The 24,686-nt window shown below is 41.8% G+C and overlaps 1 long non-coding RNA gene across 1 annotated transcript in view; it reads right to left on the bottom strand.

Moving 5' to 3' along the window:
* Positions 1 to 21,108, bottom strand: part of LOC148219795 (uncharacterized) — a 107,344-nt gene extending 86,236 nt beyond the window's left edge. The window contains exon 1 of the long non-coding RNA XR_015799243.1: positions 20,680 to 21,108. This is a non-coding gene — a long non-coding RNA (uncharacterized LOC148219795). The remainder of the gene's footprint in view (positions 1 to 20,679) is intronic.
* Between the last annotated feature and the right edge of the window lie 3,578 nt (positions 21,109 to 24,686).

Here is a 24,686-nt window from a genome sequence, read left to right as displayed (position 1 = left end):
AGGAATTTTAGAAGTACCATTATCCAGGACTAAAAAGGATCTCTGCCAATTTTTAGGACTAATAGGGTACTGCAGAACCTGGATTGAAGACTTTTCTGTCTTAGCCAGACCCCTGCATGACCTTTTAACAGAAGACAGCCCCAGTGTTGTGATATGGACATCAGAAAGAAAGTAGAGCTTCAAAGCTTTGAAAAGCAGATTAACTGAGGCTCCAGCCCTAGCCCTTCTAGACAGGGAAAAAGAATTTGAATTACCTGTGGATGTTTAACAGGGCCATGCTAAAGGTATTCTAGTGCAAGAACGTGGGGGTACTCAAGGACAGGTTGTTTATTTTTCCAAAATGTTAGACCCAGTGGCAAGGTGGTGGCCCCATTTTTTGCAATATTGTGCAGCCACAGCTTTATTGGTAACTGAGACATGAAAATTAACAGCAGAAGGATTTCTTATTGTTAAAGTCTCGCATCAAGTTGATTCTTGCAGGACTTTGTTAACCAAAACAGCTTTTAAATGGATGACCAGCATTAGGTTATTACAGTATGAAACTTGTTTGATGGAACAGGAGGATTTAGAATTGAGAAGCAGGGGAGAGTTTAGCCCTTTTAGCCTGGAGAAGGGTTTAACCAAGCCTCCAGTTTAACTGGTTCCAAAACACCTGAAGGAAGCTCATGGCTGTATCCAAGTAACAGATCTCTCCAGACCCCAGCTAGAGAAGATTTATGGGATACTACTTGGCCAAAAGGTGTTTATTGATGAATCTTCAAGAGAAATAGATGGGAAATTAGTTACAGGATATGCTATAGTAAAAGGAAGGGAATTGCATGAAGGAGGGAAGCTACCATCCACATGGTCAGCAAAAACTGCAAAATGCTATGCCTTAGTAAGAGTCTGCAACTTGTGTCAAAGAAAGGTGGTAATATATTTACAGATTCAAAAGGTGCATATGGGGTGGTGCATGCATTCAGAACACTAGGATGAAAGTTACTATATTGCAGAGGAAAAACCTTAGCTCATGAGTGTTTACTTACTTGTCTATTGGAGGCAGTTAATTTACCTTAACAGAGATGGCAATAATACATGTTAGGGGACATCAGGGAGGGCTCTCAGAGGAGGCAATAACTAATTGGCTGGTGGATGATTTATTAATATAATTTTGGAACTAATAATTCCAAGGTATGGGATTATGAAAGAAGTAGACTCTGATAGGAGAACTTATAGAAAAAAATCATCAAGAGGTTATGACAGCTTTAGTAATATAATAGGACGTCCATACCCCCTGACGTTCTCAGAGTTCAGGCCAAGTAGAAAGAATGAGTGGTGAAATAAAGAAACACCTTTTGAAGCTGGTGTTAGAAACTAAGATGCCATGGATATGGTTTTTGCCATAAGCTTTAGCCAAAATATGAGCCAAATGCAGAGAAGATACCAAATTTTCCCACTTTGAATTATTGTTTGGGGTTCTTTATCCTGTTAGTTGTCTACCCAGTTAGGGAGGTGGAGACAAGGGACGTATAACTAAAACTGAAGGCCAGAATATTGTCTGTCATGAAATTGCTTCAACAGGAAGCCAAATTAGCAGAGACCCTGCTTTTGGACTTTGCTGTTTATAATATGCAACCAGGAGATTGAGTTAAGAAGTGGAAAGAAGCCATACCAGTTGTTACTGATCATAGAAAACACAGTCAAGACAGCTGAGCATGGGTGGATCAGTCATATTCAGGTCAAGGTCTCCACAGCTCCAGAGACTTAGAGGAAAAAGATAGGTAAAAGACTGTGGCTAATTCTGCAAAAGTGGACCAGATCAGTAGCCACAGAGCATCTACAAGAACCTCAATGCACTTTGGATCTCCAGTGACTGGGGGGCTGATACAAGCTGTCATTCTTTACTTTATGCTAAGTTGTTTCTGTGTATTTACATACCACATCTGGTGTGGAGGACATGAAAATTAAGTGAGTTAATCTTGCTTGCAAATAGATGACAATGGAAAAGTGTTAAAACAAATAACAAAAGAAATAAGAAAGTTAGTGCATGTACTGATCCAGTCGTGGAAATGTTGGGAGTGGGACATATTTTTGTGGTTACCTGGTGGGCCATGGATCAAACAAATGCTATTCTTTTTTCATTGTGTGGTAAGAACTTTAATTTTTGCACCACGCCAAGAGCAAAAAAATCGAGTTAATGGTAATTAAAGTTTATAATGACAAGTATTGAGAAATAAGAAGAGAAGGGATTGGTAGGAGAATGGGTGTATATGCCTTTACAAACAAACTCTGTAACTAAGTAGCATGAAAGGACCAATCATGTGCTGCAAGAATGGGTGTGAGGGTCTTTACAAATATCAAACCACACAAGTTTGTTACAGAATCCAACAAGATCTAAACTTTTGAGATTTGGGGAAGAGTGTGGCTTAATAGGCATATGAGTAGTAACTTCTCTGCCGGGGTGGACTTTAGGTTAATTTTAATGATCATATGATGTATGGTATTGGGGGGGGTACATGTTAAAGGTGGAATGCGCATTATGCAGTCTGGGTACCTCAGCCAGTTGGGAAACAAAGAGGGCAACCTGTGGTTGGGAATTTAGGATAAAAAGGAGGCTGCATGTTCCAAAAACTTGAGAGACCCCCCCCCAGGGTTATGTGCCCTTTATTTGAATAAAGCTGATTTTTGTCAGGACTTTTCTGTCTCCTTTGTGGACACTGGCCTTTGGCAGAGTGGTTTTTCACACATTAGCATAGGAGAGTCATGAATAGGGAAAGGAAATTAATTTCTTGAACTCTGTCAGGCTTGGTGCTGTGACCACTTCCCTGGGGAGCCTGTTCCAGTGCCCAACCACCCTCTGGATGAAGAACTTTTTCTAATATCCATCCTGAACCTGGCAGAGTTCGTATCATTCCCTTGGGTCCTATAACTCGTTGCCACATAGAAGACATCATGCCTGCCCCTTTTCTTCCCCTCACAAGGAAGTTGAAGACTGCAATGAGGTCTCCCCTCAGTCTCATCTTCTCTGCCCTGAGCAAATAAGGTGACCTCAGCTGCTCCTTGTACGTCTTCCCCTTAAGCCCCTTCACTATCTTCACTGCACTCCCTTGGTCCGACTCTAAAAGCTTTTTGTCCTTTTATGGCGGCACCCAGACCTGCCCCCAGCACTTGAGGTGAGGCCGCCCAGCTCAGAGCAGAGCAGGACAATTCCCTGCCTTGCCCGGCTGTCATACTGTGCCTGATGCACCCCAGATCATGGCTGACTGACACCAATAATAGCAAATGGTTAGCTGCGCAAAGTCATGGGCAGATGCCCACACCTGGAGACACACTGTAGACTTGAATGTGCCCCACTTGCTGTGGGGTAACAGATTATGGCCAAAATGAACTGTTTTTGTCTGGCAATTTTCTCATAGCAGTCTCATTTGGGACAAAATCTTCATGTTGCAGTTAGAGCTTGGCAAATAACCCTGATGTGTTGTTACTAGACTAATTCCTGCTTGTGCTGGCCAAAGGGTTAGCTGTTGAGAATGTTAGGAGGTTCATGGACTCCATCTTGTTTATTCAGCTGACATCTCAGAGTAGTATCATTATCAGCCTGAGTATTCAGAGTGAGAGCTGCACTATGCCCCACAATCTTCAAATATATCAGAAGAGACTTGGAGAGAGATTTTTTTCTTAGAAAAGATCTGAAACTTAGAATAGCCACAAATTAAAACTGCTATCTACCATTCTATTTCAAATTTTCCTCTTGTCCAAACCCTCTGAATGGTGCTGTGAGCCCATGGCAGTGGGGGTGTTGCTTAGAATTAGACTTTTTGGCAGGTGATTGCCTCCTTCCCTCATGGGATGGTTTTGCATTAGTGTGGGGCCCTCATTCTCTTTCCATGCAGATGGAGGCTGATGGAAGTATCCCTATCAAAGCTGTGCTGCTCTGATGTCTTTGCTGCATGTGCTCTGTAAGTTGCACTGTCTTGCAATGCCTCCAGATACCTTCTGTGAAAGGAATGTAAGTACCTATATGATTGAGAGCTGCTGTATTTTTCTAAGACATAATTTCTTTTAAAAAATGACATGACCATAATTATAATTTTCAGGAGCAGTTCAGACCTAAGATTCTTTGCTGCCCCTTCTGGTCCCTTACATTGTCCCTCTGGAATTCAAGAACCTTATTTTATTGTACTGAGCAACATATGTTATGTGTGACTAAGCCATGTAAGTGCTGTGCTGTTTTCCATTCTTTCCTGGCATCTCTGGGGAAAATGGTTTATGTAGCATAGTACTCCCAGCAACCGACTGTGTTTCACTTCTTTCACAGGGGTATGTGATTCTGTGTTTCCTGATGGGATTGCAGGCTGAGGAGGCTTAGGGATACTGATTATTCCCATTATTAGACTTTAGAGGATCCCACCCACTGATTTGGGGCCAGAATAATTTCTATCCATGCTTATTTGGAGCAGGATGGGGTGGAGGATAGCATAATCTCTGGCAGCTGGTGATGCTCTAACCTATACAAATATACTCAGCTTTGCAAAAGCCTGATCAGTCTGCAAATCTTTGCTCTGGCCTTCACAGCATTTTTGCTTTTGAGAGAGGAATCAACAACTGGTAACGCAGGTGTGCTTGACTGTTGTAATTGGATAGATAAGCTCATTTAAAAATGAGTTGCACCACTAATTATTTTGTCAACATAGGAGCTGTAAGTAGTCATTGTGCATTTTTCAGGGCTTTGCAGAAGCTGAAAAATCCTCTGTACTGGTGTGAAAGCTATTCCAGAAAGTGCATACACTGTGAAGGCTGTAACTTTTCCTTGCACATGATCTGCCCAGGCAGTTTGACACTTCCAGTGGTGATTACATTGCTCTGTGATGACTCTGCATTCTGTTTAGAACCCCATTAAAAATATTTGACTGTATTAAATTTTAACTGTAATTGAATTAAAACAGATTTAGCTCTCAAGATATGTCTGTATTAAAAACACTCCCGTGCTAAAGAAAATCAATGAAAGATGCTTAGCTATGCCTTGGAGAAAATGGGTTAGTGCATGTTGTCTAGTTGAGTGTTAATGAATGATTTCTCATGATCCTGAGCTTTGGATTGTCCTTTGCATCAGGTATCACCTCTTTTCAGTATCTCACAATGTGCAAACCAGAGCAAAGCTGAGACACAAGGAAGCAGTGGGTATATGCTGCCAGGCATAGGGTTTATGCAGAGAGGTGTGGGGAGGCATTTTACTACAAGGATATCCCTTCTGTAGTTGCTATCTCTGTGAGCTGCATTTCATTGCTTACCGTCATGGGCTTGTGTTTTCTTTAGCAAAAGCAGCAGTGGTTATTTGAATGACTTTTTCTCCTTACTTTGGCTTTATTCCTCTCTTCACACTCGCCCAAGATTTTTGTTAATGCAAAAACAAGCACTCAGGCTCCGAAGTAACCCCTGAACTTGTAGGTGATGCCTCGCAACCAGGGTTTTCTTGCTGCCAGCTGGGAAAGGCTGAGATCTGATACATCTAGCTATGATTTTTAATATGCTAATACAGCTTTCAAATGGAACATCCTATTGGTTTTAAGAAAGTGATTGTTAAAATCACAGTATTTGTGTTCTGCTTACGAAGTATAGGGAGGAGATTTCATGGGAGATAACATATCCCTCCTATTGTCAATGTTTTTCAACGACCTAAAACTTTTTGATCCATCTTACAGTTCTACAGTCTTACAATCTTAAACTGGAGTTTAATAACATAAACTCATCACAGTGCAACACGTGTGCCTGTTGGCCCCTGCATACGCCTCCTTGATCTGTCTGTAGTGCTTGCTTATCAGTTAAATGGAAGAGTCTCTGTGTAAAGCACAAAGAATCTTAATGTAATCTTAATCTTTTAAAACCTCAGTGGTTTTAAAAGTCAAAGTTGAGATTTTTGCAAGTTCAGATTCTGGAAGCAAATTATGGCTTAAGTCAACATTTATACTTACTAACTGTAATTCCAAATGTCTTTCACCCTCCTGATGCATCTATGTCAGAATCATCATATTTATTTGCATTTCAGCTAAACTTAAGTCATTACAGCCCAACAAAGACATATGACGCTACTGATATCCAGAATAATATTGTAAACCAGAAATATCCAGACTCAACTGTACTCAAATATAGTGATATCAGCTGCACTTGGTGAGACATAGAGCCACCCAGTCCTCAGTTCTCTCTCATACAGAGCACAAAACCGGTGCCTGGAAAAAATAACCACAACCTATGTGTAGGGTAATGGTACTTTTTTGGCACAAGTTCTAAGATTCCAGTGATTTAGAAATCATGGCTCAGGTTCTTTTGATTGAAGGTTCAGATCCCTTCATTACATCATGTCAGATTCTCTAAATCTCTCGCAAAGATACGCTGGGTCAGGAAGTGCACTAGAAATACTGAAACTACGGTAGAGATGTAACAGTATCTAGTCCTTAATCCTGGGGCTGTGGAGAAAACTGAAGGGGAAATGCTCTCTTTTAACATTATCTCCATCTCATTCTGGCTAAATCTGTAAAACCATACTAGGAGTGTTTCCCAAATGTAAGTTCTCATTTCACCAACTTTGGACATGTTCCTGGGTCATGATGGGAGGACAGACAAGGGACACATAGTCTTAAGAGGCTCATCTTGGAATAATATGTAAAGAAATGCCTTTAAGATTTTGAGAAGAGAGTGAAGACATGGCAGTACTATGTAACACACTGGATTTCTTTTCTTGCAGAAAAAATATTTTTTTCCCAAGTCCAGAACTTGAAAATCTTTCAGAGATATTGAAAAATCACCTAGCATTAGGGTAGGGTTTCAGATGACAAGAAGAGTGATACTGGCACTGAATGCGGCCATTCTGTGGCATCAATGTCAGTGATGCAAGAGAGAGATCATTAGTGGTCTTGATTGTTATTCCAGCCATCTAGTCCTTATTGCCTGCAGAGTGAATATGGTGGCCAAGATGGTTGTAATGAGATCCTGGAAAAATAATTCAGTTTTCTGAACCCAAGTACAAAAAGGGATCTCACTCCTTAACTCAGGGTAGTGATTCTCCTCTCTTCCTCTCTCAATCCTCTCTCTTTCTTTTTTTTTTTTTGGATATTCATGTCCCCTGAAGGACAGCACAGAGGCTGCCTGATGATTCACAGTATGTGATTTGTGATCAGACAAAACAGACATAAGTCAAAGGGGAAAAAAAGTAGACAGCTATAATGCAACTGTGAGTCTGACTAAACCCCTTGGCTCTGTTTCTTCACATGATGAGTCTCTCACTCTTGTCAGGAAAGACCTGGCCCTGAAAGAACCACCTGTAGTGGAGGAAGGAGCTGCTGCTCCATACCCACCCACTGGGTTCAGCAGCTCCTATTGTCACATGCAGGTAGCACCAGTGGCAGCTAAACCATTGTATGTGTTGCTGGGTGACAGTGGGTGCACAGTAGCTCCCAAAAGTTTTTTTAATCCTCCTGGCTCTTCCAGGATTTTGTTGCTCTTCCCTTTACAGCCATGTGGGAGGTTGGAATGCACAAAAATGGAAGAACAGGAGCCCTGAATATGCTCATCAATTGTGCCCAGTACCTTAGACAGCCTATTCCCACAATCTTGGGAATCAATGGAACAAGAGTTTGTTTAAAGTGAATGCTATGCTTTTGTCCCCAGACTTGTTTGCAGATGACCACAAAATTCTGGGAGACAGAACTTTATTCTTCTATTTTCTCTCTGCTGAAAGCTTCTGTTGTATCCATCTGCTTAGAAGACATGGTTGATTTTCTATGGGTGAAATTTCTTCTCTAGGCAGGTGAAGGGTAGGGGCACAGTAGTTACATGCTCCATTCAGAGGAGCAGTGTTCAGCGCAAGATTTGTCATGTAGTAAAACATTGTAATCCACTTCCTCTGCACTCTCCTTTCCCCCTTTTCTCCTTTGTCCCTCAAAGGTTTCCTTGACCTGGGGGAGCTTCTTCACTGTGCTATCAGCACATTCTGGCTTCTCGTGAGTACCCTTCACTCCATGGGCTCTTTGACTTCCATAGCTTTGTTATTAGCAGTACTTTAGGATTGTCTTGGTTTAATTTTGTTTCCTGGCCAACACACCAAATTATGTCTTCGTTTGATTTGCCAATTTAAATAAACTCATTTTTCTGTTGTGAGACAGAACCAGGAGCAAAAACCAAGGCAGGCCTAAAACTTAAGAGACTATAAAAAAAAAAGAAATTTATTAACTACACAAACAAAGAGAAGGGAAACAAACCAAATTCAGAATAAGATTTTTTCCAGACCACTCCTTCCTTCCCTCTCCCAACCTTCATAACAACGAAACAAACATACAACAAATACTTTGGTCAGTTCCCAATATAGTCTTTTTCAGTTCACTTCCGAAGAGAGAAGCCTCCTTTTGTTGAAAGCTGTAGGGATTTTTTCCACAAGAAGGAAGAAAACAGTCCTCTTGTGGTTTCATTTTTCACAATTTGCATCTGCCCGGGAACCTGCAATCGTGACACTCCTCCCAGCTCCACAGCCTTCCCAAAGCTGTAGATGTGGGCCATGTCTGTCTCATGGGGTATTACTTTTAAGAATAAAATGTTGCACAGCAAAGGTTCTCTTCATCTCTTTTCTCTCTGTTCAGGCTTCATCCTCAGAAAACCGAAATCCCCTTCTTTCCTCAGGGCAAAGATTCTCAACACAGGTGCTCTTTAGTCAAATCATTTATCAAATGGAACATCTCCAACCCCCCATGTCTTTCTCCATGGTTTATAGGAATATTCAGTACATCAGTTCATCCCTACAATCTTAGAAAAAGATTTTCAGCCATCTACAGCATCTTCTCATTCTCCTTTCATCTAAAAAAACTTAGCTCATGCTTCACTGACTTCAGAAATCTTCTTATTCCCTTTTATATTCAAAGGAAGGCCAAAGGATTTTGCAAATCTTAGCACTAAAGAGTTAAAGTTTAACGCAACTACAAAAGTTGGGCCAGGCTCAGGCTGCTCTGTGGGGGCGGCTGAGGTGTCACTCAGCCTTTCTGGGGCTGGGCTGCAGCCCCACACTGCCCATGGCCACCCCTGCTCCCAGACAGGGCCCCACACTGCTCATGGCCACCCCTGCTCCCAGACAGGGCCCGACCCTGCCCATGGCCACCCCTGCTTCCAGACAGGGCCCGACCCTGCCCATGGCCACCCCTGCTTCCAGACAGGGCCCGGCTGCCTCCCCCAGGCCGTGGGGGCTGGGCAGGCCCGGCCCTTCCGACAGCAGCGGGAACCGGGCCCCCCCCAGAGCCGCAGGCCCGTGGAGGAGGAAGCCATGGAGGTCTCATCAAGGAGCCTTTCCTCCTCCTGGGCATCGGGTCCCCTCGTTTGCAAACGGGGCCCAAGCGGCCACGAGAGCCTCCCCCAACATGAGAGGGGGTGAAGCTCGGGTCGGTGTTACCTGCTCAGCCACCGGAAGGACAAAGAGCCTCAGTTCTGGATTACCTCCTTCAAAATGTGTGTTCATGGAGCGAACTAACTTTCTCCAATTGGCTGTTGAAGGTGTCCCAACCCCCACAGAGGAAGCTCCCTAAGAGAGAACTCTCTCTTGAGTTTCTTCTTCCCAAGGCAACCCATCACAAGGATCATCATTTTTCTAGCAGTTTGGCTCTCTATATTGCTCTGACTTTCTGGTGGCCATTCTGGTCTTTTCTCCACTTTGCCCCATCCTCCTTCTCTTCAAAGAAAGCAGCAACCAAAAGATCTTCCAATGGCACCCTTTTATTGTTAGAGACTTATGGGGAGGAAATAAAAGGAAAGAAGGCAACCGAGAGAAGGAGAGGAAAATATTACCTCCAAGCAGAATGTGAGAATGGAGAAAGCCTTGATGAGTTTTAGCCTTATTTAAGAGACACTGCTGCTGCTGTATGACAAATTAGAATCTTTCTAAGAGTGGAAATTCTCCTTAGGAGAGCAATGCCTTGTGAAACTTTGCTTCAGATATGTTGTTAGTCTCTTGGTGCTTCCATCTTCATCTTTCCTTGCTGTCTTCTGAACAGTGCAAGAAAGCAAAGAGTTTGTTTCTGACCAGGCTAGTGATCCTCCTAAAACTGGTGAGGCATGCTTTTGGAGATTTGTCTGGGCTTTTAATAACCTCCCATTTTACTTGGGGAGCAGGGAGAAAACAAGGAGGCACTATCATAGTGTAGACATTGGTGTAGACATTATTTCTGCTGACTCACCACTTCTAGTTCTCCCCTTCCCCCTGCTCCAAGATATTTTCATGGGTAATGAGTGGGCTCCAACAGTTCTAAAAACAAAACTGTGACTGTAGCAGAGGAGTATGTTTTCTGGGTACATTGCCACCCACAGGAAACGACAGGAGGTTTTTGTTGCTGATTTGGGGTTTTTTTGAAATTTGATTAGAATCATGGTATACCTCTGAATCAAGTAGACTGAAACAAGTCCCACGTTCATGTTTGTTGTGTGACTTGTGGTGGCATAAAATACACCTAAATCCCCAGACATGTGACTCTGGCTCAGCTTTCTCTGTAAACTCCTGTCCTCTTTTGAGCACTTTTACAATTGCATTATTATCTCTCCCTGAAGCCTGGCTCCCAGTTCTCTGTCATCAAGATTCAATCTCAAAAATAACAATCAGGATATAATGATCAGCAGTAGCTTCAGAGCTATCAAGGTCTGTGAAGCAAGAAACATGGTGTTCATCTCACTCCAGTCTCTGGAGAGTGGAAGGAATTGTATATTACTGAAGGTCATCGGAGGAAAGGAGCCACTCAGTTCTGTGTGCATGCAGACCACAGCACAGACAGGCCATGCTGGAGGACAGAGGGTGATTCTGCTGTGTGGGTGTCTATGATTTGTGAACCAATGCCCTCAGGTCTCACTGACCTTAGCACCTTGTAGGATCGACAGAACAGAAGCCTTGGTTCTGGCTCAGACACCAAGGGATTTGTTCTGGACAGTGCTGTGCATACACAGTGGCATCCAAGCCTAGATGTGAGTATAGATTTGCCCTGAATCCTTTTCCTGTTCCATTCTTGCTCCTGATTGGAGAAAACTTCTACTTGTTCCTCTGATGAAGCAAAGACCTATAGGCTTTGCACGTCATTCATGTCCTGACCATACCTTTCCCTGATGCCATGGCTTCAATGTGACTTTTCCACATAGCAGCCTCCTGCCTAGAAGGGAAAGGAACTCCCTCTCTGTAGCTTCAGCATCTCTGACACCTGCATCTAAAGAGGCATCAAGGCAAGAGTTAAACCTAGGGAACATAATAGTTCTCTCATGTCTGTATGGGAGAACAGTCTCTGTTAATCATGGCCAAACAGGGAGCAAAAACCCAGGTTTGTTCCATGGTTGGAGGCTGAAGGATGGGGTTAGGTGTCAGGAGTAAATAGTGTCAAGAATAATAATGCATCTTGCCTCTTTCATCATTTTGGGTATCAACATGCACCCCCATGGCTCTTCATATTGTCAGGCTGCTGCAGAAACTGCTGAAATGTTTTGTGAAGGATGTGCAGAAAACAAAGCAAGGGAGTTCCAAAAGAAGGTGGAAGCTCAGAAGAGAAGGAAGGCCCACAAGGCAAAACATGTATTTACTCTTTATCACTCAGCTGATGATTTTCCATTCCTTAACTGTTCCCTCTCCACAATCTCCTTTTAATAAGAAAGTGAACCACTGGTAGTTGAGTGATGAATATTTCAAAGATCATGAGTTATGTGCCAGAAATTCAGGAGATGGTTCAAAATAATGGGATAAAAACCCCCAAACTATATATTTTATGTTACTATGATTTTCTTTTTGGTATACGATTCTATAGTAACCTGTCATTTTAAAGCTTCTCTCCTACAACTTCAAAGATATCTTTCCCCTCATAAAAACATAGTTTTTTCTCCTGAATTCAGACCTGGGGTTAGAAAAGGGAAAAAAAAACCCAAAACAAACCAAGCTAAACTGAAAATGGTAAAAAAAAAAATTAAAAATTGCAAGTATTCCCATTTGATGACATTGAACTACTGATGATATTAGTGTATAGGTTATGTCTATGTCTATGTCTACGTCTACATATATGTTTATGGATATGTATTTGTACTGGTGGGTTCAGGGCAATAGTCAATCGTGATCTCAATCTAAAGTAAACATGAAAGGATCTTTTGTAGCATTGGAATTTGGTGCAACACACAAATACCTAACAAGTTTCAATTTGTTTTCAAAATCAAAACAGAAGAACTCTGGCTCCCTTTTTTGTAGACCCACTATAAAATACATTACAATTTAGCATCAGATGTCATGCATGAAGAATCAGAGTAGAGTCTGGTATATATGAGTGACATAATGGCACATATCTTTTTGAGCCCTTAGTGCCAAGATGTTTTTGGGAGCATGAGGAAGCTTGCAGGATGATGGAGTACTATTAAAGGAGGTGGATGCAAGCCCTACAGAACCTGTAAAAAATATTGAAGGTAGAGTTCTCAAAATGCACGCATAACTCCTTGCTCATGCACAAAAATAAATGGCTTGCTAAGTCCATTCTCTGTTCAAGTGGGGCAATGGGAGGTCTTAGATACATGGTGGTTCTTCAGTTCTTCCCTTTCTTCTGTTGCTGCAATAGGATGTAGGGGCAGAAAAAAGGCCCAGGCAGCAGCCATCTCATCCAGCCCCCAGCCACAGACAGAGGCAGCACTAGATGTGGGTTTCCTGTTGTGTGTGGCGGCAACATAGCAAGGCAGTCTTGCCTGAGGTTATGGTTTCTGAAAACTAGTTACTTATGCTATGATGAGAGGAGGGAGTTTGCTGCTCGGTGGGGCAGATGCACCCCTAACCTGCATGCAGAAGCATCCACTGGCTCAGCACAGGTTGTCCCTATTCACGGAAAGAGGAGCAATAGATGTTCTTCTTTTCCAGTCTCCTTCCTCGGGGCAAAATAAAGGCTGTGCTTGTTATGTACCTAGAGATAGGATACTTCTGCACTGCTCCTGTCCCACCTGCAGTGGCATTTTTTCTGTATGTTACAACCCCTCTCCCATCTCCTTATTCTTTGGTGCTAGCTGCTTTCACCTAGATTTGGCAGAGGACCAGAGTTTTGGAGCATGGCAAGTGATAAAAAAAAGGGAAAAAAAAGGGAAATATGGGTAGAAGAAAGGGGAGAGAGGATCCCCGTTTATGTGCCAAGCAAGGGAAAGGCAGTAGTGCTCTGAGATCAGCCTCTGCTCAGTGCTAGTCGATTTGTTCTGCAAACAGCTCTAATAGGAGCCAAGCTGTGTTCATTCTCCTGTGGGTGGAACCATTTGTAGGAAGTAAATCATTGGTACTTTTTAAACAGATTTTTACTGACTTTTCACATATTGATAGGATGTGCAATTTTTGTTGTCAATCACTCAGCAGAAAATCAAAAACTGGTACTGAAATCAACTCTTTCCAGGAAGACAAAAATTTGGTTGCTCTAGGACTCCATTTATCTCCTTCCCATGGCATGCACTTTTTGTAGTGACAGCACCTTCAAAACAGGTGTGTTTAACACATCTGAGAACTTAAGTTGGGTGGAATTGACCGTGTAAGGGTGTAGAATATCAGATTAGCAAGTGCTTGGGAATGTCTGTATATTGTTGCACTAAAATGCTAGCTGAACAAGCAGTATAAGAGATCATAATAGCATTGCATGTGTTTCACACCTAGCTCTTATGTGGCATTTTTCTGTCTGAGATTTTATTTTTGTAGCTTAGGTATTTTAGTACAATAGAGATGTCCCATGGAATTGCTTAACTGTGCTACTGTGATTTATTCTCATTAGTGTTTAGGATTACCTAAGACAATAAATCTGTTATGTTAGGCACTGCTGACACCTGTTGTAAGAGAAAAGTCCCTCCTACAGAGGCTTTGCAACCTAAATAATCGGTCAAGACTGAGAGAAGGTAGAGGCAAAACTCCAAAGTGCGATTTTGGAGAAATAGAGGAAAGTAATTGGAATAATTTTCATTTTTAAACATTTGAGATTTTTGAGGACCTTGTTTCATCAAAAGAGCAAGCTATGTCATTCTCACAGTCAGACATTACTCAGGGAGCAGCCATTAAAATAGCTTTTCTCCACCATCTTGGTAAGGCAATTTCTTCATATAGGAGGGAGCACAGCCCCAACAGGAGCCATCCCTTGAAGGGATGCCAGTGAGGTCAAGGACAGCTGGTGTTTTAGCCCACAGATAAGCCCAGTTTGGCACATCTCCCACCAGCCCCTAGCGATGTCCTTCCCAATTCTGGTGAGCACAGCACACACACAGTCTGCCCCCACAAGTCATATGGTCAAAATGAGCCAGCTTTTGCTGTTAAATTTCACTTTGCCGATGCTGTACATTTTAAATGGAGGCTTTTCAGAGCTGGTAGCATTCATTTTTTATTGTGGAAAAGTGTATTTTATTCTCTTGTCTTGTATGCAAAATGTCTGTCCTGCTACAGCTCAAACTTCCATAAAAAATTTATCTTGGAACAGAACTGAGCATAAAAAATGTGAGCCTACACAAATGTTCCTGCAAGCCCATGCCAGGTAACTTTCAGGGTGTGAATTTAAGGTCTTGGTAGACAAGTCTCCCCTCCTCCTCCCCCTTACCTATATGCAAGCAATTTAGCAAGACAGCCCTTATGGAGGAGCTCCTCCCGCCATTATGAAAATCAATCCTTTCAGCTGCATTTGCATAATTGAGGAGCTGCATGGAGGGGCTGCGTCCCTCCTCCCTAGCTGTTGGAAAGGGTTGCTTTAGCATGTTTGCTGAACTGCTGAACAGATAATTTTTCAAAGTGATCCTGTTTGTTCATAAGCCTATTAGACTGTGCTATTTTTAATTCTTTAATACAGTGTGTTATATAAAAAAATACAAAAAGCAAATTAAGTTAGTTACCATAGCAGGTAGCCTCTTGGACTGCAATCAGTGAAGCAGTTATTAACATGAAGAAAGGCTCATTAGCTTTAGCAGAGAGACCCTTTTCTTGCAGCTAATAAGTAAGTCACACAGGTACATATTTTTGCAGAAACTAGATATTTTTCCCATCACAGTCAATTGAACTGCCCATATTTTATAGCCATCTGGCTTCTTAGGGGTGTGTGTGTGTGTGAATTGTGTTGTTTAATGTACTTTAAAATCCTAACTTCAAAAGTAGAAGGAAGAATAAAGGATTTGTGTACTCATCAATATTTCCATTGAGGCTGGAAAAAAATCTTCTAAGCAGCACAGCGGTATTGCCAGATATTATGTCATTTAAGGAGCTGAATATAGTTTGTATCATATAAACTCTGTACTTGTAACAGAATAACTTTTTTCTTGTGATACGGATTTTAATTGTGTATCTGAGGCTCTGATCCTCATGATTCATTAACCATCCCCTCATCTAACCCTCCACTCATTAGCTGCTGCCTGACACCTTTGTAGCTGTGCCCAGCTTTGGGAAGGGCCTGTGATAAATAAAATGTTAATGTTTTGTTCTGTGCTTCTTTTCATTTGGTGGGAGCTGCATACCTGATAAACTCTGACAGATGAGGTTGATCAGGGCTCTGTGCAAAGCACATCTCATTCCTTACCTTCCTCTCGGTCAAATGTGAGGACTTTCTCTGCTATATCTTCTCTGCCAATACATTTTCTCATCTTCAAAAGTAATAATAACTTTCTGAAGATATGAGTGATCACCACCATATATGCCAGGCAGTCTTCAGTGAGAGAGTTAATGAGAATATGTAACATAGCAAAACACAAGTCTCTGCAAATCTTAGAAATTGGCCCTCTAAGAGGATTTTCAAACTGAAATGGCTGATTTCTTTGGTTTGCCACTGAATAAGTAAAGAGTATATTGGATTGTGTCATTCAGTTTGTGCTACTGCTTCTTTGCATCTTTAGACAAACATTCCTTTTGATATTATAACACAACACTTTCTCCAGAAAGGAGAGTAGATGAGCCTCCATGTCCAGGCTGGCAACTCCAAGGCAGAAATAGTCACATTGAAGGCTTCATATAGCTGAAGATGAAGGGCATTAGCACTCCAAATATAACTATTTGTCATTTTGGCCAACAAAAGCTGTTGAATGATACGTGACAGTTTTTTTCTGACAATACAGAGAATTTGAAATTAGGTCTCCTACTATCAAAGTGCCACAGTGGCATGATGCATGAAAAGTCACCCTGCCAATCCATGACTATAATACACATTTTCCCACCCAGAGTTAAATGGGGTTTTTTGTTTGGTTTCTTTTTGGTGCTAGAAGGCTTCTTGGTACTCTCCTTCTGTAGCCAGAGTGAGCTGAAGTGAACCACGTGTTCTGGCTACCAGATAAAATTTGTGGTTTTCGTTTGCTGGCAATGTTCTGATGCTGGAGCCCTGGAAGCTGGTCTGTGTTGTTTAGCACCTGAGAATTAAAGTGTTAGACACACACCTGAGAAGAGAGTACCAAGAAAAACTAAACCATAAAAACTAAACCCTCTCTGAACAGCAAAACTAAGAGCAGTGACCAGCCCTTTAGTTAGCATGAATTGGGCTCTGAATGTGCAGTGCCAAAAAAAGATGGTGTGACTTAGAATGTGTATGTATTCCTGAGGCATGGTGTGGTTAGGTGCTTAGAATTTGACACAAATTGATCTCACATAGCTGATTGCAAGAAGAAAACACTTCTATAAGCTGTTGGACATCTGATCTTCCTTATTCTACTTTATGTTTTTGTTCAAGACGGAAAATCAGTCAGGTATCACACAAATCATAAGAGCAAGGACATTGCTTTGAGGATCTGAAATTAACATTACTTCCACTAGAGACAATAGTCCTGGTGAACCAATCAATGAGAAACAGAAATCATTCTCTGAAATTAAAGTTGTCTTTTTATTTCACTGTTTAATATAATTTACTTCTTTTTATGCGAGCATTGTCATTCCAGTATTCAAATTACAAATTAGCCTTTGATCAGACGGATTATTTCAGTAAACATGCATTGCACTCTTATACTTGGTATATTTAGATTAATTAGGTCCCCCTTATTTTAGAGAAAGGACTTCTTTAGGCTAAGAGACGCAGTAAAGCCTATTGATTAAATGAGCTCACATATCACATATACATGTGGTTGATAAGAGCCACTTAGTGTTTCCTGAGTAGAAAAGAGAATTCAGCATTTTCATGTGGCTTCTATTAGTGTCTTCATTAAACATTCATGTAATTTTCTTCCTTTTCCCTTACTTGTCTAATAAATATACCATTACAGCCATTAATTGCCCAGAGTTAAGTTGTTTAAGTGCTGTAAGATATGCCAAGTAAATTGTTGGCTCCTGAGGTATTGGTTTTCTGTCCAGCTATCTGGTATTTTTGCAGACCCTTGAAACTCCAAATTCAATCATCTCCACAGCAGTAGAAAGGTAATTGAAACATTAGGCACAGCTCAGTCCCCAAGGGAATGAATGAACAAAAGATAGGCAAGCTTACTGTGGTGTTCTACAAAGGTGGGTATGTTCCATATTAGGGGGAAAAATATTTTTACTATTAGAATAAAAAAACTACTGTGGTGAGAATTCATGACATTATTGGGGTAGTACAAATGGAAATCAGTACAAACAGGAAAAAATTCCCTGTTAATTGCAATGTTATAAAATGCTTTTAAAGTAGCCTGGCAGGTAGACAGATAGAGCTTCTGGGAGCTTTGAAATTCATGGCTCAGTGTCATTTCTGATTTGGGGAAATCTGGAAATGGCAATCCTCACTTTAGGTTATTATTCTGTAAAATAACCCATATTTATTTCACTTAATGCTTAGCCTGTGCAAAGCAATTGCAGGTATTCCAGAAGTGCAGTCCCCCCACCGAAGGACAAGGTAGATATGCCAAGACACATTAGGAAAAGAGGACAAGAGGTGATTCATGCACAAATCACCTTGAGGCATTGCAAGAAGTAGGGTTGCTACTGCTATTTTGGAGGACAATGAAGTGAGAGAGAGTAGACTCTTTGTAGTAGGCCTAGAAAAAGTAAGTCCTGAATTGCCTTTTTCACAGACTTGTAAATGGGAGAACAAGGTGGGGTTGGGCAGTAGAGATTCAGACATGACAAGAAGGCAAATGGAGAATGACAAGTGGCTCTGAATGTAGCTCCAGGAAGAAGGAGTGAGATGATAATTAGGGAGGCAGCCAAGAGAGTGGATGTGTTAGGTGATTGCTCTTGGCAAAAGCCAACGAACAAGAAGGGGAAGTTGAGCATGGGAGAAACCAAAACCAGGATATGCTGGTCACTGAAGGAAGATTTAATGAGATTGTCTTCGAGAGGGCACTAAAAAAGATTGTGATTTCCAAACAGAAATGCTAGTTGCCTGCTGACTCCTTCCAAGAGTTGAAGCCCTAAATCCACTTGTTCCCTCTGTCTGAGTGTATGATATGGTCCCAAATTTAGTTTGGCAGGATGACTTTTAGTCTTCCCTCCAGGTTCTCCTGCAGTGCCATTAACTCCGCAGAGGCTGTGCAACAGCTGCAGATAAGAAACACAGGTGTTTTGGCTTACAGGTAATTGTCAGCCAGTGATTGTCACATAGGGTTGTCCAGGTGTCATGGAGAAGCAGTAAGGCTACCTGTTTGGTGTGACATGGAAGATTGCATGAAGCAAGTCTTGGCATAGAATTGTCACGTGCTCCTCACAGGAGCTCACATTTCCTGGACACCTCATTGCTGAACAAGAAAACACAATTTTTGTATTTGCTTTCTGCTTGGAGACCATTCTGCCTTTGTTGCAGAATGCCCTTTGTGTCGGGGGACTACACATTTGTATGTAGTTCTTGAACACTTCAGGAGACATAGCCCCAGTTACCCATACTAGGCTATTAACAGTCATGAGTGTCTTCTGGATGGGCCAAGTGGATGGGTCCTGGCCTCAACGCACTTTGGGGAATAACAGACAAATGGCAGATGCATTATCTCTTAAGGCAGATATTTTGTGATTGCGTCTGTCACTTTGAAACTTTATATTTCTAAATTAATCCCCACACTGCACCTCAGCAATTTCTGAACAGAGGTTTTATCTCTGTCTCTCTAGTGCTTTTATGTCTATGCACTGAAGTCTGTAGAGTGCTCCAAGTTTTCTAGGCTTTGTGTTTCACTGTTCTCCCTTCTGCTTTAAAGAGCTTCTGCTCTTGCAAATGACATGTGCCTCAACAGCACATTACAAAACAGAGCCTGTGAAGAAAATCCACCCTCATTGCACTTTAGGAAGGCCTTTTCCTCTCTCACATTTTGAGGATGCTATCAGCTTTGCAACTACTCTTCTGCCCACAAAACAAGCAGGATACCCTTCGGTAGACTGATCATGATGCTGGAAAGAGAAGAACAGTCTCATTATATCTCTGTCACTGTCTTGGTGTTTTATAGGAAGGGTATTGTTCTGAACTACAAGCTTTATTAAACTGAAATGTTTCTAAGATCGTCTCACTTGTTTACTGTAAAGTCACATTTTTCTTGCAGAAAAAAGAGCAAAACTATTTTTCGTTCGTTGAAGTTGCTATCCTCTTTCTACTCCAGTTTATCTCCAGTTAATTATAATTGTGTTAACCAAAATCCCTCCTTGGGAAGTAGAGGGCTTGACTTAGCTCTCCCATCTCCCATGTAGAAAATCCTTCTGTTTAAGGGGCAGGATCCTCTGCAGGTGACCACTTTCCACCAGTCTTTATTCAGGCATGAGTCAGCTGTTGCGCAAAGTCAGCAGGGGCCTTTCAGCAGCTTCAAACAGCTGCTGGATCAGATGCTGCCGGAGTGTGCTTGCTGAATAGGAGGGAGCAGGAAGCCTTTTGCTGCCTGTGCTGTCTGAAATTTGACAAAGCTGAATTTTACTATTTACTCTCTCTCTGCCTTGAACACACTTTTCATAGAGAGCTACACTGAGTACCTCCTGCCCACCGAGCACAAGGTATGTTTCACTCAGCTTGCCTCTACAGCCAAAATGTTCTGCTGCAGCAGTTTGAGCCACACACGACAGAGAAAGCTAGTGGGAGATGGGTGTGAGGGATGCAGCCAGGTGTGGGTGCAGATGGAAGTGACTAGGCAGTTCCCAAAGTCCTGTAAGGAACAGGGTGCCCAGGCATCATCCCTCTTCCCTGCAGTTTGCTGACTTCTTTCTCAGTTGTGTTGTGCAAGCAGTGTTTCACGGAAAATCTCTGCTTGTGGTCAGAGATTTCTGACATCCTTAGTCTGTCATCTTTAAAGTTACAGCCTACCTTTTTAATGAAGGTTTTTTCCATCAGTTATAAATATTCAGCAATGACTTAATACTTAATAATCGCTTTTTATTCTTACGAAATTCCATCTTTGCATTTCCTATGAATACATTAATGCATGTGGGAACTACAAGGATCTTGTGCCAGGAGATCTCTATCACCATGTTCTGCTGAACTACAGAGCTGAATTGAACATTGTCATGCACATAAATTAGTTTCACATGCAAAAATTGGCAGATGTAGCAAATTATTTCTTGAAAAATGCAGCTTAATAAAGCGTAGACAAGCCCACTGGAATAAGGAGGATCTCCTAAAGCCTATAGCATTTTGACTGCATGTCTTGAAGCTATATAATGTAAGTGGAGTAAACATTTGGCCAATATAGAAAATGGGCATACCTCCCACTTATGAACCCTGCTGTGGTTTCTGCATTCACTCAGCAAGGGCTGTGGGATTGGTTTCCATAGGAACCATGGGAAAATGAAGGAAAAGCACTTACCTGAAACAGTTGCGTATTACCACTGTAAGACTGTCGTGAGGCACTGGATACAGACCACGGGCACTGATCCGACCCTTTGAAGGGTAAGGTATCCCTGCCATTCCCACAGCATGGGAAGGCACATGGGGCCTGCCCCCTGGGCTTTGATGTGGTGGGCTCCAAAGCCTGTGATGAAGGTGGAGCTGCGGCAGTGAACACCCAGAATCACAGAGGCCTCTTCAAACGTGAAGCTTTCAGCACAGCCCCCTCAGAGGCCTCCTGATTTTCAAAGCAGTGTTTGGCTGATGGGAGAATTGAGCATCTCTTCAATACTTCCTCTGGATGGGTATGCAAAATGCAGGGGTGTGCAGTCCAAGGACATAATCCCAAGTGGGCTTGGCTGCTTCATCTTTGTGCTTTTAGTTCCACCTGCTTCTCAGAAAGGCAATTGTGTCTGTCCCTCTTCATTGCCTTCTGCTTTGCTACCTCAGCTGAAGGGGAAAGGCTCACTTTGTTCCCTCTCTGGGCCTAGGGTAACACAAACAAGTCTTTGCCTCCCTTGGCTTTAGGCCCAAAGGCAGACTGCCAGTGGTGACAGCCTAGCGAGGGGAGCACCCCTTGATGTGCATGATTTAATGGAGCATGTAAGGTTCATAAAGCCTGGTCCACAACTGGAAACCATCAGCTCCACTTAGACATCCGCTGTTTCCTACTTTGGAGTCTCAGGGATAGTTTTCTCAGCATGCACTCTGCCTCTCTAAGATGGAAATAAGCAATTCCTTGCCCCTTTTAAGATGAAAAATATATTTGGCACTAAAGTTTCTTTTCAAAATTAACAAATTTCCTCTGCAAAGCACTATCACTGGTCCAGCAACTTCTACTGTCTTTCAAAACAGAATACTGTATCTAAAGGCAATACCAGCATGATGGTGATTTGAGAGAAAAGAAAATTTTCTGTGTTCAAAGATTTCAGAAAGGGATGAATACCTTGTGGAATGCACACAGTAGTCAGTACAAAGACATATGTGTAAGGCATAGGTAATCACTCCCTCATAAATACAAATATAGAAGAATCACAACTTAAATTACTTGCTCTATTGAGAAACTGCAGTAGTTTTCAGAGCTGATATTGAATCCATTACGAACTATCCTGGAAGCCTATTCATAAATATGAATTTCTGGAATTTGTTTACTCACCTGGACTTCTCTGCATGTGAGGTACACTGGGGAGTCTACCACAACTTGGCATTTATTATGCAGATTGGTCTGAAAAGCAGATGAGAATTGTATGCTTCTTAGTCTTTGAGTATCAGAAAAATAAAACTCTTAAAATCCTGGCTCTACTTTTTTAGATCAAGAAGAGTCACTCATAATTTTTTTTCCATCCCATCTCAGTGGAATGTTGCTCTCTGAAGGATATCAAGAGAGAGGTGATGATTTGCTGTTGAAAACAAAATAATAGTGTTTGCTGTCATACCCATCAAAGCAGCAGATCATGGGGAGAGCTACTTTGCTAAGACTAGAGAGTAACTAGGTTCAGTTTTATTTGAGTGCCATGTTTCTTTTGGTCCAACAAAAACCTCTAAATGTGCCCTGCAACCTACAACTGGTCCTGATAAAATCATGGGATCTGTCTCTATGTCTTCTGGAAGTGACAGTAGATTGGGTTGCACGATATCTGAGAACACAATTCATGCAATCCAGAAATGAGAGAAGTCCTTAGTCTCCCTTATTTCTTTTTCTGCTAGGTTGCTGTACTCGACGACACCGTATTAAAAGTTCTGAAGTTGTAGATGACTATTAATGAAGGAAAGCAAATGTTCATTGGCTTGAGACAAATTGGTTTGAGGAGCTGTTCCCAGGACCTATGCCAGAAACTACACTCATTGACTCTGGTACCCCTATAAATTGTAGGTAGACCTTGTGTTTGGTCTGGCTACTGCCAGTGACATTGCAGGACCTGGCTGATTCACTTGCCCTTCTACTTCCACACTCTGCCTATAAAAAGATCTGTGTGGGAAATGAGGTGTTTTGGGCATGGGAGAACCTGGACTGGACACTCAAGCTGCAGGAACTTCCAGCCTGATGACTGGCAAATGCAGTTCTGATATCTAAGTGACAGCTTCAGCCACTCTGTCTGCTCATGTGTCTCAACATCCCTGTTATGCATAGATAGCAAGGCACCCTTCCTTGCATCCTGTAGTTTCCTCCAGCAGAATCTGTGTGACTGGTCCTGGATGGATGCCTAGATCTGGAGCTCATCATTATGTGATGAGGCAATTCTGCCCAGCATCAAGCCCAATGCCTAAGTATTTGGTCTGGGATCCTAGGCAGCAGAGATTTCCCAAGGGGAAAGGTCTACAAAAGCACTAGTCTGCAGCAGGTGATGAATGTTTCAGGAAATTTAGTGTATCTGACTACGCACGGCAGCACCTTTTCCACAGTATTTTGGAACTGGTTTTGAGATGGGAGAAAATGGATTTTGCATGTACCATATTTTTGCATATTACTTATAACTCGCATTAAAACACACACATTAGACAACAGCACACATCTGTAGTAGTAGCAGCCTTTGATTGACACAGAGAGTCACAGGAAGGATGTATCACTTAGAAGGCGAAAATGGAAACAGAAAGCACTCTCGTGAAATGGCAAAGAGTAGAGATATTTTCATACCAAAAATATTATTTAAGAAATGGAAATCTAGTTCTTGTAATGCTAATGGAGTGGAAACGAATCTTCTACTTTTATCTTACTTGCCAGAGTGGAAGCAGGATAAAAGGAAATTTCAAGAGCAAGGATACTAAGGGCAATAAAAAATTATTTGTTATATATCAGAAATATGAAGTTTTCAAGACAATCAGTGTCTGTACTAGATCATTGGAGTGTGAAATGGACAGTCCCATTGCACAGATGCTAAATAGTATTTTTGTCTTGGCCTTAAAAACAAAAGTTATTGGAAAATAAGGATCATCAGTTTATGTTCTGGTAAGCATAAACTATGGAGGCAAAGGCCTCAAAAAACCTCAAGACATTCCTTAGTAAAAAGGTCCTAAAATTAAGGCAGAATTTATGTATACTAAAAGAAAGGAAAAAATGGCTAACTATAAAGCAGTGGCAGTAGCTGTAGCAGTAGCAGATGTTGGAAGAGACTAGAATTTCACCATCTGAGCAGGCAAGATGAAGGGACCAGACCTCAATGAAAGCTTCAAGATGAAGATGAGCCTATGGGTTTTGTACCCAAATTTTCAGATTATTTACTATTCAGTTCCTGAGTTGTTTGACACAGATAATTTTTTCCTTCTTTCTCCAAAAATGCAGGGAAAACTACTCTTTTTTTTTCCTCTGGCTGGACAGGAGCGGTGGTTATGACTAACTCAGAACCCACGAGCATATTCAAGTTGCTTCAGTTGTTTCTTTCATTGTGCACTGCCAGTTTGCCATGCCCTTCCTTAAACTGAAATTTAACTACAATTGGATGGCCAAATAGTTATTTTCACTAGAGGCTTTCTAATGTTCTTTGTAAGGCTCTCCATGCCTCACTAATCTACATCATGGTGTATAATCAGGGAATCTGCCACCTAATTAGTCCCTTTCCTCTTCTAGGTCGTTACAAAGCATGCTGAGGCACAGTGGCCCTAATGCTTTTCCTGACAGCACCCTGCTTTCTTGCTGAAAAATGTCTGGTCTTGTATGCTGCTCATTTCCTACCTATTAACCACATTTTAATCTATGACAAGACCTATGCACCTCACTTCTACTGCTCTAAAAGCCCTGATAAAAGCCTTCAGAAATCCTGAGCAAACATCAGGTCTGACGTAATGAGGTGGTTTATCCTGAAGCCTTCATTTGGGGTCCAGTTACTTCATCTTGCTGAAGCCACAAGAGCAAAAGGTGATGGTGGCAACATGATGGACATGGAAGAAAAGGAATATTGCCTTCTGTGAGATTCTAAGATTAAGAGCTGTAAGACAACTTTGTCTTCTCCCTTGATAGTGATATGATAAATAAAATAGAAGTACAGAGTA

The sequence above is a fragment of the Sturnus vulgaris genome, chromosome Z (genome assembly GCF_052056855.1).
Source record: "Sturnus vulgaris isolate bStuVul1 chromosome Z, bStuVul1.hap1, whole genome shotgun sequence".
NCBI lineage: Eukaryota > Metazoa > Chordata > Aves > Passeriformes > Sturnidae > Sturnus > Sturnus vulgaris.
Note: the sequence above shows the minus strand (reverse complement) of the source record. Positions and strands in the feature narration are given on the sequence as shown.